This window comes from Callospermophilus lateralis, chromosome 6 (genome assembly GCF_048772815.1).
Source record: "Callospermophilus lateralis isolate mCalLat2 chromosome 6, mCalLat2.hap1, whole genome shotgun sequence".
In the NCBI taxonomy this organism is placed as follows: Eukaryota; Metazoa; Chordata; class Mammalia; order Rodentia; family Sciuridae; genus Callospermophilus; species Callospermophilus lateralis.
Genome location: NC_135310.1, coordinates 140,597,600 through 140,610,546, shown reverse-complemented (window position 1 = coordinate 140,610,546; position 12,947 = coordinate 140,597,600). Strand labels below are relative to the sequence as shown.

Here is a 12,947-nt window from a genome sequence, read left to right as displayed (position 1 = left end):
GAATCATCTTGAGTGACAGCACAGGGCTACCAAATTCCAGCTTATGCTTCCTTTATTCACATAAAATGCTCTCAGGATGGTCAAGTTAAGGGAAAAGGTAAAACCCCCAAATTGGCAGCCCTCAGTGTACACAGCAGAGATTATGCAAAATGGAGGGAACGTGACCAGAGAAAGAATTGGATTCAATGTCACAATCCCCATGAGGCCCAAATGCTGACAGTGTGGGAAAACTGGCTGGTCCTTTTTTCTTCCTCCCTATATGACCAAGCAAATGCCTCTGGGCTAGTGTCTAACTTTTAGGACAGGGAAAGTGTGGATAGGTAGACCCCAAATCTGATTAGAATAAGAGCCAGAGGTCAAGTTCACGCAGTGGAGAGGACAGTGCTGCATGTGATCCGGAATTCAGCAGGAGTCTCCATGTCCTATACCAGTGGTGAGGTCCCTGACGGCTTGCCACTCTTCATCTTCCTTGGAAGTTGTTGATCTTGCCAGCCACTTTGGCAGCTCTGGAGTTGCTCAGGTATCAGCTGGACTATTAAAACTTGGCCTAGACCTTATTTGGGGGTTTTGTGTACATGAAGATATATGTTTTGCTCTCCTTTCCTCATGCTCACCTTTAAACTTGCCCACATATTTATCATTGCTAGTGTTCTGCATTCTCTTGGGCAGATCTGCATTTCATTCTGGTTTCATTTTCCTTTAATCTGAAGAATTCCAACATTTCTGGCAGTGCAGGTCTACTGGTGATCCATTCAGTTTTGCTGCCCTAGAAATGTTTTTATTTTTACCTTCAGTTTTGAAGACTATTTTGACTAGATTTAGAAATCCCAGGTTGGCTTTATTTCGGCATTTCATTTTGAGATGTCTTTCCATTGACTCTGATTCATACCATCTAGGGTAAGAAGTGAGCATGTGTCATATCTTTCCCATGTAGGCAAAACATCTTTTTCTATGGCTTCTTTTATGACTGGCATTCATCAATATGATTATGTTGTGTCTCACTGTAGCCTTCTTTCTGTTCATCCTGCTGGGTTGAGTTTTGTTTTGTTGTTTCTTGGGGATGTATGAATTGGTATTCTTCATCAAACTGGAAAAAAAATAGGCTTATTATTTTTGTAAAAATTTTCTGTTCTTCCTCTTCTTTCTTCTTGGGATTCTAATTATATGTTTGTTTATTGTCCTCACAGAGTACTGAGGGTATATTCATTTACTGATGTCTTTTCTTTTTTGTGCCTCAGTTTGATAGTTTTATTGGCACACTTTCAAATTCATTGGGTTTTTCCCTCCAATGTCCAATTATTTGTTAATACTACCCAGTAAAATTTTAATTTCAAATATTGTTTACATCTCTATTTAACTTTTTTTTTTCTTTTTTCGGTGGTACTAGAGATTGAACTTAGGGCCTCATACATGCTAGGCAAGTGCTTTACCACTGAGCTACATCCCCAGCCCCTCTATTTAATTTTTAATTGAGGAAATAGTTCACATATCATATCCATTATTTCTGTATCTACAATTTTTCTCCTCATTGTGTTCATGTTTTACTTCTATCCTTTAATATATTTACCTAAGCTGTTTTAAAATTCTTATCTCTTAATAACATTTTTCTTCTCTTATTTCTGGGTGTCCTTTGATTGACTTGATTGTTCTGATTATGGGCCATATTTTTCTATTTATTTGCATGTCAGTATCTTGGTTGTGTGCTGGACACTTTGAATGTTACATTGCTGAATGTTGGGATTCTGATGTCTTTAATGAGTACTGAGATCAGTAGATTAATAATTTTTTTGGGGGGGGGGATACTGGAGATTGACTCAGGGGCACTCCACTGATCCACATCTCCAGCCCTATTTTGTATTTTATTAGAGACAGGGTCTCGTTGAGTTGCTTAGCTCCTTGCTAAATTGCTGAGGCTGGCTTTGAACTCTCTATCCTCCTGCTTTCACCTCCTGAGCTGCTAGGGTTATAGGCGTGTGCCACCGCACCAGGCCTGGATTAATAAATTTTTTAATATTTTATTTTTTAGCTATAGTTGGACGCAATACCTTTATTTTATTTCTTTATTTTTATATAGTGCTGAGGATCAAACCCAGGGCCTCTCACGTGCTAGGTGAGCACTCTACCACTGAGCTACAAACCCAGCCCCCTGGATTGAATAATTTGATGGCATTATTGGGAGGTGGTAGAAACTGTAAGAGGTGGGACTAAATTGAAGAAGTGGATGCTTGGGTGCCCTTGGGGACTATATATTGTCCCTGGCCCCCTCTCCCATCTCTATATCCTTCAACGTGCTCTCTCTCCATTCCAATGTTCTGCCTTACCGCAGGCCCATAACAATGCATCAAGTTGACCATGGATTGAAATCTCTGAAAAAAATAAATCTTGTCTTTTAGATTTATTTTCTCAGTTATTTTGCCACAGGGATGCCACCAAGCTGATTAACACAACATCTTATTGTACCTAATTTACAAGCTAGTTTTAGGTATGTATAGGAAAAACAGCATGCATGGAGTTTGGTACTATCTTTGTTCTCAATATTTCCTTTGTAGGTAAGGGAGAACTACTATATTCTTAAGATATGATTTTCCTGAGGTTTCTACTGAATGTTATCTTTGAGATAGCTCCACATCTGCTCAGAAATCAAGAGTCTCCAGGATTGTGCAAGCTTTAATTGCCTGGGAGTTAGTCGCTCTTTCCCCTGATACTTACTCTTTGCACAGCTTTATAGAATCTCATCTGCATAACACAGTCTAGCATTCAGCCCCAATCTTTGAGGGTATTAAACATATTTATGAAGCTATTTATTTGCTCATTTTTGAAAATTCACCACCACCCAGCCTTCCAAACACCTTTCTGTCTTCTTGGCTTAGTCAGACTGCTCTACTCTGCTTTGATTCTTGCTGCCTGCATCTTGGTGTAGAAAGGCCCCAGGCAAGAAATGGGATTGCTGGACTCCTCTTTTTATTTTCCTGCCTTCAGAGATTACAGTCCTTGGATATCCATTCTCCAAGGACTCAAACGAAAGAGTTGTTTCATATATTCTATCCAGCTCTCTATTTGTGGCAAAAGAGTTTTTCTGGTAACAATTACTTCTTATAGACTCTTCTTACAGGTTATTATATGGTAAAAAATAAACAGCCCACTGGTTCTAGAAAAGATTTGAAATTCTATCATTTGCAACAAACTGGACAAACCTGGAAGACATTGTGAGATGAGCCAGGCACAGAAGGACACATATTGAATGATCTCACTCATGTGGAATCTAAGAAGAGTCAGTTTCATATCAGTTGAGAGTAGAATGGTAGTTCCTAGAGGCTGGGAAGGGTAGGAGAAGGAGGGATGGGGAAAGATTGGCCAATCGTTATGGTTCAATCTGAAGTGTCTGTTGTACAGTAGAGGGATCATAGTGACCACATTTAACCATAATGTATCATGTACTTCAAAATATCTAAAAGAGCGGACTTTCAACATTCTTACCACAAAGAAATGATAGGTGATAGATAATCCATTGTCCCAATTTGATGATTACACGAACATGTATCAAAACATCACAGTGTACCCCATAAATCTGTATAATTATTATGCATGAACCCTAAATATTTTAAAACAGGCAAAAACAGATTGTGTCTGTTGTGTCTCTGAAGACATGTGATAACCAGGAACTAATGCAGCAGCAGTCACATGGCCCTGTGAGGGCAGCTCTCTAAGAAAGTGTGCCAATGTGTTGAGAAAGAGAGAGAGCTACAAAACAACTGCGTCTGCGATAGCACCAGTGAGATGATCCAGCAACCAAACCTGAAACTGCCCAGTTCTAGACTGATTGATTGCCATGCTGGGTATTAAACCCAGGACCTTGTACACACCAGGCAAGCATTCAGCATCACCACCAGTTCCTGCTCAGCTCTAAATGTACTGTTCTTAAGCTGTTTGGTCTCAGGGTCCCTTTACATTTTAAAAATAATTGACAACCCCAACAAGTTTGGTTTATATCTATCAACATCTACCTTAATATTAGTTAAAATTCAGATAAACTAATATATATGTATATTTATATATTTATATATTATATGTACATATATGTGTACATATAATATGTTATATAATATATGTACACATATATGTACATATAAATATAAATATACATATATATTAATCCACCAAAAAGAAATCCACCTCATTAACATGAATATGTTTTCATGAAAAAAAATATATTCATATCCTCTAGAACAAAAAATAGCCTGGTGATATGACTAAAATTGTTTTCCAGTTTTGCAAATCTCCAGAATCTCTGGACTAGTATGACCCAGCTGGATTTTCAGATCTGCTGTAGCATTCAACCTGATGCAATACATTGTTTTCATTGAAGTATATGAAAGAAAAAATTCTGGCCTCACTAGATCCATGGAATTCCTTTTTAGATAATTATAGATTATCTTCTTTGATACTCACTAAAACTGAAACAAGTGGTAGTTCCTTAAAGCTTCTTTGCAACAAGGAATTAAAAACTACCTCTAAAAATATTTTGTGCTCTTTAGCAGGAATCAATAATTTTTTTTTTTTTTTCTGTGAAGAGACACTTTGTGGGCTCTGCACTGTCTTACCACAATGACCTCCCTTTGCTGGTATAACACAAAAGCAGTCTTAGACAATGTGTAAGCAAATAATGCTCTGGTTGGAGTGCCAATAATACTGTATTTACATAACTTTTTTTGTAATTAACATTTTTGTAGATGAATGTTGATCTCTTCTCTATTACCTTACAGTCTATAGGTGTATCTTGCACTTGGAATGGATGAATTTGACCAAGCAGATCTCTTGAAAGAGTTTGAAGTTTCCCTTGGAGTCGCCATGTTCCACTTTGACAACTGTCATTCTCATGTTTTTTGTTATATGAGATAATAAATCTCTTATTATTAATGCCAGTTGGGTATTTTGCTACTTGAAGTCAAAAGCGTCTTTGCTGATAAACTCCTGGGTAGTTTCATAAGTCAGAAATCTGCATACTGATCTCCATCTTGGATCCTGGGATGTGGCAATCCCAACCACATTTACCCCCAGCAGCTTGATGAGCCAGTCATAGAGTAGAAATAACCAGATGCACATCATGTTAGTCAGAGTTTGCCAGAGACACAGAGCCAACAGAGCTATTGTACTTGTAGTATACGAATTTATTAGGAAATTGGCTCACACCATCCCGAAGGTCAAAAATTTCCACAACAGGCTGTGTCTAAACTGAAGAGCCTGTGGAGTGGAAGCAGTGACTCAGTCTCAGCAGTCAGAAGCCTCTGAACCAGGAAGACTATCAGCACAGGCTCCAGGCCAAGAGCCTCAGAGGCTCCAAGGGCCTGAGAGGCTCCAGAGGTCTCTGGTGCAAATCCCTGCATTCAAAGGCCAAAGAACCTGGAATCTGATGTTCAAGGATAGCAGCAACAAGAGAAAAAGCACTCTGCTTAGGGAGGAAGAATCCCAGAGAGAGGGTTTCCCTCTTTGTCAGCGTTTGTGATCTAATTGGCCTCTTGCCACTATAGTGCCCACCACATGCAGGGCGGGTCTTGCCCACTCAGTCCACCTCCCTGCAGGCCAATCTTCTGGAGACAACTTCTGAGACACATTCAGAAGTAATGCCTTATCAGAACTCTAGGTATCACTCCATCCAGTTCGGTTGCTACCCCAAATTAACCATCACGTGTCCAGGCTGAGAGGTCCTGACGCTTCATGGAGCCTCAGTGGGTCCCAGAACATTATGGAGAACGTTGGAAAGACTTCCATGTTTTCTCTTGGAAGGGCCCGGAGGTACCTGAGAGAGAGCCAGGAGAACCAAGGAAGCCCTACTCTTTAGACAATGGGACAAGGCAGGGCATGTCAGCATGAACTTCACAACAGGAAATCCTAGGAGAACATGGGCCTCTCATTAGGTGCCAGCATGGACAGAAGATGGAGAAGGGGGAATGCAAGCCACCCCTCTCTACAGCTGCCCTGGCGTCATGCACACCTCCTCTAACTTGGAGTCAACCTCAAGGAGAAGCTAACTGCAGGTCTCCTGAACTGACCAACATTAATTACATTGACTACATTGAAGTTGCTATTTTTACCAAAAAAAAAAAAAAGGAACTTTTAAGACAGAAATTAAGGTCAATAGTAGGAAACTTAAAAAAATTTACATATTTGTGTTAATGTACTAAAAATCCATATTCTCCAGCAATGATCATCATCAAATTCATCTGTTCGTTCATTCATTCATTCTGGGGATAGATCTCCGGGACATTTAACCATTGAAATACATCACCAGTTCCTTTGTATGTTTGTTTATTCCTTTTTATTTTTAATTTTGAGACAGAATCTCACTAAGTTGCCATGGGTCTTGCTAAGTTGTTATTTTGGCCTTGAACTTGGGATCCTCCTGTCTCAGCCTCCTGAATTGCCGAGATTACAGGTGTGCACCACAGCACCTGGCTCAAATTTTAAAGCATTTCCAATTTGATGAAAAATATGCCTTATTTTATTTGTATCTCTTAATTATCTGTGAGGACAAGCATCATACATATGTCATTGAGAGGACTATGAATTTTGAATCCACTTCAGTGCAATGAATGGAATTAAATCCAGTGCAATTAATATTTACAGTTAAACACTCTCAAATCTGCAGATAACTCATGCACATAAATGGGTGCTGCTGTTTTTAGCTTTAAAGTGAGTAGATTTATATTTTGCCAACCCCAAACTAGGCCGTTAAGAGATACACTCCTCTAGTTCATCTACTCTCCTTGTATTCATATGCTGTTTATACTCTAACTTACACTCACAGTATTCCTGTTTGCACAGCCTCTTGCCCATGCTCTCGACTGGTGGCTGGAAATAAGGCCCAAGCACCAGGCTCGGTGTTTCTGGATCTTGTTTCTATCAACATCTCTCTTCTCCCAACAATCCAATATAATCAACACATCCTTCTTTAATCTGGACTTCACATGAACAAAGGCAAGTAATTCTCCATGTTCAGCTATTTTTTTTAATATATAAAAACACCTCAGTCTTTTTGCCTGCAGAGGTAATACTCATTTTAAAAATTAATTTCACTAAAAAACAAAATGGCAAATGGCATAAAGAATGCTACTCCAAATCCCACTGCTGTAAAGCAACTGTTAATTTTTGTGTATCTAATCCTTGCTTAACTACATAGATATTTTACATACTTACAACTCTGTGTATGTACTAAGCATTATCCCCAACATTGTACATTTATCTGCTATGTTTAGTCTACAAACATCATAAGTCATAAAAACAATGACTTGACTACTGTAGAATCGAAATATCATCACATTCCTACGTTCTACTTTTATCATTTATTTATTTATTCACATATTCATTTAACAAATATTTAAAGTGATAGGCATTAGGAGCGCAAATATAAATAAGAACATTCTCCCTGCCCTTAAGGATCTTACAATCTAGGAGCAGAGAGCAACATCACCATGTAATTTTCATGTACTTACACATTTGAGCTGGATATTTATGTTGTAATTCCACACGTGTTAAAATATAAAATGCCCATTTTTTAATGTTGACTCTGCACAGGTGGCCAGATGCCTGTGTTTTGGTTGACTGAGTTATGTCCTCAAGGCTTTAAAAGAAGAACCTTGTAAAGATCTAGAAGGCCCATGGTATAATCTCTAGGCAACACATGTTTCCATTTTTGACCACAGGACAGGTCATCAGATAAAAACATTCCTTTAATTGAGAAAAACAATTAAGCCTGGAAAATGTGAGAACAAGGAAACACAAGATTAAAATAGAACTTACCAGCCTGCTTTATGAAATGTATTTTTATCTGGTAGATTTTTGTTGTTGTTGTTGTTGTTACTGGGGATTGAATCCAGCAATGCTTAAACACTGAGCCACATCCCCAGCCTTTTTTTTTTTTTTTTTTTTTGTATTTTATTTAGAGACAAGTTCTTGCCAAGTTGCTTAGGGCCTTGGTAAATTGCTGAGGCTGACTTTGAACTTGTGATCCTCCTGCCTCAGTCTCCCAAGCCACTATGATTACAAACATGCACCACTGCACTTGGCTTCACTGATAGATTTAAAGCTAACATTTTTACCATATTCCACTCTTTCTGAACTACATGATATTTATAACGAGGAAGTCATCAGAATGGCAGCTAAGCATGCTGCTTACTCTTGTTTTAAACTCTAGGCCAGTTATGAGGAAATCGGTTTTATGTTTCAGATCTAGAAACCACCATGGACCTTTTCTTGAAAAATTCTTTTTAAAAATTTTAATTAAAAAAATTAATATCTGCGAGTTGAAAGAAGAGTACAGTCAGCCCTTGCTACCTTTCCTCTAATTTCTGCAGTTATTGACACTGTTAGTATTATGCCACATTTGAAAGTAGATGACAGGGGCTGGGGTTGTAGCTGAGTGGTAGAGCACTTGCCTCGTAAGCGTGAGGTACTGGGTTCAATCCTCACCACCAAATAAATAAATAAATAGATATTGTGTCCATCTACAACTAAAAAAAAATTTTTAAAAAAGAAAGTAAATGACAGAAATTGCAGTGCTTGACCCCTAAATATTCCAGCACACACCTCGTAAGGACAAAGACATTATCTTATATAACCACAATGTCATTACCACACCCAAGACATGTATCACGGGTAGTCAATAGAATTGCCTAACAGGCAGCTACCAGCTCTGGTGTCCTGGGACTATGTGTTGGCACCGCCCTGCTGCCTGGGTGCTGAGCCCTGTCCCTACCCTGTCCCTACCCTGTCCCTGCCCTTTCCAGAAGGTAAAGCCTGACTCGGTGCACCGTCAAGTCTGGAGATTGTGCCAGGCACTTTCACCCATCGTCTCTGACTCCTGGCAGCTAACGCCTTCCCACGCCTCTATAATTGAATGCACTGTTCCCTATCCCTGTGGGCCAGCACCAGAGTGAGGCTGATAATTCTTGACCATGACCCATGGCCATGCTGCAGCCCATCATTGGTACTTGAAATGGCAAGGGAAGATGTAATAGGGCGGGACACATACATTTCCAACTTGTTCTTTGTATGTGATGTTTCCAAGAAAAATGGCTTTTAGCAACACCTATGTGCTGGAATTTCATTAATATTTATGTCAGAAGAGAGCTGCTCATAAAAGCAAAGTGCATTTCAATTTCTTGGTAAAGAGTAAAGAAAATGCTCTGGATGGAGAAGATCAAATTGCCCAAGGCAGTGAGGGAGTGGACTGCGGCAACTCTTAATCCTCCCTTCCTTGCCTGGTCTCTCAACCTAAACCTGCCTCTTGCAGCAGAGCTCAAAGAACAAATTCTTTAAGTCCCCACAGCCATCTGCAGGGACCATCACAGGATGGAGCACAATAAGCAAAGATCCTATGCCAGGACGAACAGGTCCTAGAATACCGACATTTCAGCCCTGGTCCCCGTCTGCACATGCACAGGTCCAAGGACTGTCAGGGGCTCTGCAGAGCCCTTTGCTTGTGAGCAGGGGGTGGGAATGAGAAGTTGGCATTTCTCAAGGGGCCCAGCTCATGTGAATAAAGACTCACTCCATGCTACAAGGGTAAAAAGCCTGAGAGAAAAGGAAAAGGCAGGGGGAGTAACTAAAAATAGAAACAGGCTCAAGGCTTTGATGAGCAAGATTCTCAATGAATCTGGTCCTTCAGTGAGTGGAAACATCTCATTTGAAACAGAATCCCACGGACAAGCTTTTGGGCTCTCTGTTTTCGCCACATTAACACCCTGACAAAGGGCCACAGCATTGTCAATGCAGGAAATGAGGGGGCGAATAGACATTGGCTGAATTCCTCCTTCCTCTTGGTTTCTGCAGACAATCCTGGAGGCTGGGAGCTGGTTGCCTAGGAAACAGCTTAGATGTGAAACTCCAGAAAATGTGCTGTCTCTGGCAGGAGATGCCATTGCTGGTATTGTGTGATGCTGGGGGCCATTTTCTTAACCCCTTTGAGTCGGTTTTCTCACATATGAGGAGGAAATAATTGTGTGTGTGTGTGTTAGAGAGAGACAGGGAGGGAGGGAGAGAGGCTGGTTTAGAAACACAGGAGGCACTCAGTGTGGATTCCCTCCCTTCTCTCCTACCCACCTCACCAGCACACTGCCCTTAGTGAGTGTCATTGGATAAATAGGATATAGACATGATATAGAAACAGTTTGGGTAATGAATAAGAAGTTAATTCAATTTTTTAACTGGAATGAGGTTTGAAACTTAAGTTCGCCATGAGGTATTAGATGATCAATCTTTTGTAAACTGAGAGATTACTGAAGATGCAAACACTTTGAATTCATCACTTTGGTAAATTTTAAATTTTACAGTTTGATTCTCTTTGAATAAGTACGGTTGCACAGTATGAGTTGAAGTTCTTTTTTTTTAAGAGCTTGATCTTTCTCTGTTCAAGTTCAGACCCAAATGAGAGATGGATGTAGGAATCAGAGATAGCAAGAGCAATATGGCGGCATGATTACTGATAAAATCCATATTAATGGCCTGGGCAGAAATGATGGATCTTTTAATGTCACTCTTCCAAATTGGAAAGACTCCACACTCCAATCACAGGGAGTTCTAGGCTACTGTGGTCACTCCTGGCCCTGTCCCCCTGGTCAGGGCTGAGTCCTCCATATAACTTGTGGCATGTCATGGATGGTTCAGAGCATACCCTTCCTACAAGCAGACTACCATTAAAGTCACGTAGTAGAAGTTGTTAGCCAGATGTACACAAAAAACTTCACAGACAGCAGCTTGGGAGGCTAAGACAGGAAGATTATGAGTTCAAAGCCAGCCTCAGCAACGGAGAGGTGCTAAGCAATTCAATGAGACCCTGTCTCTAAATAAAATAAAAATATAGGACTGGAAATGTGACTCAGTGGTTGATTGCCCCTGAGTTCAATCCCCCAGTAGCCCACACCAAAAAAAAAAAAAAAAAAAAAAAAAAAAATTTCGGAGAGTTGAAACTAGAATTTCCAGTTTAGTTAACAAAGTGGATGCTATGTGGACCTGAGACACCCCCTTAGGGCTCTGAGGCTGTCATCTTCCTTGTGCCAGGAGTTACAGACACTGACAGCTTTCAGGACAATCCTCTCCTGGAGCTGCCTTCAGCTAAAAAGAGCAGCCTCACCCAAAGTCACAGCCTTCTCCTCAGGGACAGCTTGCACATAGAGGCTGGTCATTGGGGGGGAAGCACAAAGATGCATCCCTTGCCTTAATTTGTGACCTCTCTCTGAAGGCTTATCTGAGCTCCAGAGCATCCCTTGGGATTGATCGAGACCATCATTGGGACTGTACAATTCAGCTCCTGGTTTCTGCAATTCTTCCTTCAACCTCTGACATGCTTCACGTGTAAATTTCTGACTCAGTCCCTGAGAAATTGAGCCAAGACAATTTCAAAATAACTACAGCATGCATCCAGATTATAAGGTGATAGACTCCAACAATGAGAATTGCATCTGAAAACTGAAACTCTTCACTCATTTTTCTTGATCTACTTATAAGATCATATTCCTTCCCATGCCCCCCCCCACCCCATTTCAGCTCTCTGCAGAGTTTCTATCCATCTGATGTTGGACTTCTTAGGTTATTCTTACCAGTTCTCTCCTATTTCTCATTCCCTTCTTTTCTTACTGTTCTTTCTAGATGATTTGCTTGTTTTCCAGTATGCATGAAGCCTTTATTTGTGCTCTTATATTCTGCAGTTCCTAAGAAATATTTTTATTCTCTAAATTTATTTTTATATTATTCTACTTTTATTTCATGGATTCACTTGTGAATCTGTCTTCTCTGAGGAGATCTGTGAAATATTCAAAGACATTCCCTTCTCCCTACGTAATATCCACCCTGTTTCTTATCCTCTTTATTTTGTTTGTTTGGATCTCTTTTATGATAGAAGTTTTCTTCAGGCATATAATAATTTTTTGTTGCCTGTTTATTTCTAAGATATAGACACTAAGGAACTAATTGAATTTCTGAGCCCATGGGTGGGGTTTTTTGACTTATGGGGGTCATTGGGTGAATTTGGGGTGTTCTATCTAATCATTCCCTTGGGAATGTTAGTGTATGAATTGAATCAGTTACTAAATCCTCCCATCCCTGAATATCCACTCTGTCATGGTTGAATTTTTTGTGTTGTCTTCACTAGACTATGGTGCCCAGTTTACATGCTCCTGTGAAGGTATTTTATAGACCATTGGACATTTATATTGTTTGTGTTAAATAGAACAAATTATTCTCCGTAATATAGGTGAACCTCATCCAGTCAGACCTTATAAGTAAAATTAAAGGTTTCCTGAAAAAGAATTCCATCAAGATTGTAATATAGAAATATGGTCCAAGTTTCTAGCCTGCTGACCTGCCCTTCAGATTTCAGGCTTCACTGATTTTTTTCTAGAAAAACCTGACTAATAGATACTCTTTTGCAATCTTTCTCTGCTGCTGTAACAATCAAGAATTGTGGTCTACTGCTCCATCTCTTGATTTTGGGTTTGGCCACATAATTTGCTTTAGCAGATGGGATGTTAACAAATGGCCAAGAAAAGATACGAGAAGAATTTGTGAATTAGGGCTTGCCTTCTCCTGCAGCTACAGAACCACAAAAGCTCAGATTAACCTGGTGGATGATGAAGGACACGTGGCTGTTGTCCTAGCACATGTCATGCCAACTGCTAGCCCGACAGCGAGGTTATCCCAGAACATCAAGCCCCAAATTAACTGGCCCAGAACAGAACAGCCACTCAGCCAAACTGAAAAGCTGTGATCACTACATTTGCGGGTGTTTTTTTCACACAGCAAAAGCTAACTGATATAGTCACCATCATCGGATCTTACTACGCCAATGTCCTGCATCTTATGCCCACTGCTGGCATTCTGAGAGTGAATAGAAGGCTGAAAGTTTCAGCATTCAGTCTGTAAATATTCTCCTCTTCCCTTTTCTAAGTCAGGTC

General features: G+C 40.0%; 1 long non-coding RNA gene across 1 annotated transcript; it reads left to right on the top strand.

The window, feature by feature from the left end:
• The first annotated feature begins 230 nt into the window (after positions 1-230).
• On the top strand, positions 231-4,922 carry LOC143400907 (uncharacterized). Its single transcript, XR_013091545.1, has 2 exons — positions 231-520; positions 4,764-4,922. It is a non-coding gene; the product is annotated as an uncharacterized LOC143400907 (long non-coding RNA).
• Positions 4,923-12,947: the final 8,025 nt, after the last annotated feature.